Source organism: Loxodonta africana, chromosome 3 (assembly GCF_030014295.1).
Source record: "Loxodonta africana isolate mLoxAfr1 chromosome 3, mLoxAfr1.hap2, whole genome shotgun sequence".
In the NCBI taxonomy this organism is placed as follows: Eukaryota; Metazoa; Chordata; class Mammalia; order Proboscidea; family Elephantidae; genus Loxodonta; species Loxodonta africana.
Window position 1 is genome coordinate 196,134,162 of NC_087344.1, and position 3,399 is coordinate 196,137,560.

A 3,399-nucleotide genomic window follows, 5' to 3' on the forward strand; every position below is an offset into this window, starting at 1 on the left:
ACATTTTTTAATGAGATGGAAAAACAAATCACCAACTTCATTTGGAAACAGAAGAGGCCCAAGATAAGAAAAGCATTACTGAAGAAGAACAAAGTGGGAGGCCTCACACTACCTAATTTTAGAGCCTATTATACAGCCAAGGTAGTCAAAACAGCCTGCTACTGCTACAACAGATACATAGACCAACGGAACAGAATTGAGAATCCTGACATAAATTCATCCACCTATGCGCAACTGATATTTGACAAAGGCCCAAAGTCAGTTAAATGCGGGAAAAGACAGTCTCTTTAACAAATGGTGCTGGCATAACTGGATATCCATATGCAAAACAATGAAACAAGACCCATACCTCACAACATGCACAAAAACTAACTCAAAATGGATCAAAGACCTAAATATAAAATCTAAAATGATAAATATCATGGAAGAAAAAATAGGGACAACACTAGGAGCCCTAATACGTGGTATAAACAGAATACAAAACATGGCTACCAATGCACAAACACCAGAACAGAAACTAGATAACTGGGCGCTCCTAAAAATCAAAAACACTTATGCTCATACAAAGGCCTTACCAAAAGAGCAAAAGGACAGCCTACAGACTGTGTCATGGACTGAGTTATGTCCCCCCAAAATGTGTGTATTAATTTGGTTAGGCTATGATTCCCAATATTCTGTGTTTGTCCTCCATTTTGTGATTGTAATTTTATGTTAAAGAGGGTTAGGGTGAGACTGTAACACCCTTACCAGGTCGCATCCCTGATCCTGTGTAAAGGGAGTTTCCCTGGGTTGTGGCCTGCACCACCTTTTGTCTCTCAAGAGATAAAAGGAAAGGGAAGCTAGAAGACAGTTGGGGACCTCATACCACCAAGAAAGTGCATCCTTTGGACCTGAGATTCCTGTGCTGAGATGCTCCCAGACCAAAGGAAGACAGATGACAAGGACCTTCCTCCAGAGCCAACAGAGAGAGAGAAAGCCTTCCCCTGGACCTGGCTCTGTGAATTCGGACTTTAGCCTATTGGAAACCCTGGTAGCACAGTGGTTAAGAGCTATGGCTGCTAACCAAAAGGTCAGTGGTTTGAATCCACCAGGCACTCTTCGGAAACCACATGGGGCAGTTCTACTCTGTCCTATAGGGTCACTATGAGTTGGAATCGGCTCGACGGCAACTGTTTTTTTTTTTTTTTTTTTAGCCTATTGGACTGTGAGAGAATAAACTTCTCTTTGTTAAAATCATCCACTTGTGATATTTCTCTTAGAGCAGCACTAGATAACTAAGAGAGACTGGAAAAAAGAAATTTGGCTATGACAAATGCAATCAGGGTCTAACCTCTAAAATCTACAAAATACTGCAAAACCACAACAACAAAAAGACAAATAACCCAAATTAAAAATGGGCAAAGGATATGAACGGGTACTTCACCAAAGAAGTCATTCAGACAGCTAACAGATACATGAGGAAATGTGCATGATCATTAGCCATTAAGAAATGCAAATCAAAACTACAACGAGATACCATCTCACCCCAACAAGGCTAACGTTAATCAAAAAAACACAAAACAATAAATGTTGGGAAGGTTGTGGAGAGTCTGGAACACTTATATATTGCTGGTGGGAATGAAAAACGGTACAGTCACTTTGGAAATCAATTTGGCGCTTCTTAAAAAGCCAGAAATAGGCGGGGCCAAGATGGCTGACTAGGTAGAAGCTACCTAGGATCCCTCTTGCAACAAAGACTCAGAAAAACAAGTGAATCGATCACATACATGGCAATCTACAAACCCTGACCATCAAACACAGATCTAAAGAGTTGACCTGAGTGACAGAGACTCAGCCAGCTCAAGCAGGCTGCACACTGACGCGGCTAACGAGAGAACAAGCAACCACAGGGAAGCAGCGACTGTTTTTGGAGCCTGGAGCCAGCGTCCCAGTCAGAAAACCTTGGCACCGGGCTTTGGACTGGGCGCAGGGGAGCTGAGCATGGCATCCAGAGACAGCGCAAACACGGGACACAGCCCTAGCCCCCTGAAGTGACCTCAGGGGAAACCCAGCCAGTGCACGCAGGCAGTGCAGCGCAGCGACACAGCTGACAGGAGGAGAAGTCACCGGGAGGCAGCGAATGGTTTTGGAGCCTGGAGTGCAGCTTCCCAGCTGGGGAGCCTTGGCACTGGGCTTTGGACTGGGAGTGGAGGAACTGACCACGGCTTCTGAGACAGCACAAGCACAGGACGCAGGCGTGACCCTCGAGGGCAATCTTGACCCAGCCAATGCACACAGGCTACACACCCCTCAGCAATCTCAGATAAAACAGTCATCACCAAGCAAGATAAGTAACTTTGTCTGTATTCCTGGGTGCTACTCTCTCCTATCTATCTGATCCTTCCCCTCCCCTTCCCAGGCAGCTTCATTAGCATTAGAATTTCCTGGGCCAGACAGTGAAGTGCTCTGCAGGTGTTTTTTTTGTTTGGTTTGGTTTGGTTTTTGGGGTTTTTTTTTTTTTGTCTTTTTCTAACCCATTCTCCTGGCCTGAGAGAAGCAGCTACAAAAAACCCAGGGACGAAAAATCCTACCCTGACTTCCCGAAATTGGACTAAAAATACAGAACTAGCTCCAGCCAAGCATATGAGATCCACAGTCTTGGGCTTTCATCCCTACAAGGAACAAGGTGGCTATTATAATGCAAAAGCAATTCTGATAGGGATCTGACTGTAATTGTTTTAGTGGATTACTGGAAAGACAAGTTTCCCAGGTCTGATACTCTGTGTATTAAACAGAGCCCTCACTGACCTACAACGGGGAACTGAGGGCTGAAGCTCCCCCCAGACCACCTAGCCTCCTGCCATAGGGGTCTGAGGATGGTGACACCTACCAATCTGTAGAGGTACATGCATTGGGTGCCTAAGGTACAGCTGCAGAGCCCACCCACCAAAGTACTTTAGGAATAGAGACACATCTACCTCACTGGCACTTGGGGGAAGTCTGTCAGCATCCTGCACCCCCTGGAGTGTGACCCCCTGCTGCTACTAGAATCTGGTGTACACAACTATCACCACTACTCCTCTAAGTGAATAGGTGACAGTTTACGCCACATACTTGGTGACCCAACATCAGATTCTACTCAAGAATAGTGAATGGACTCTTAGGCTTATATATCTGGTAACAGCCCAAACCACCTGGTAATAGGACATAAGTTATTCAAAGGCTACAACAATCAAGACAGTGCAATCTAGTAGCCCATCTACGTATATTGAAAGAAAACAAAACAAGACTCAGTGAGCAAATATAAGATTAATCATTACAATATCTTATAGATGGCTTGGAGACAGCAGTCGATATCAAACCACATAAAGAAGCAGACCATGATTGCTTCTACAACTCCCCAAATTAAAGAATCAAAAT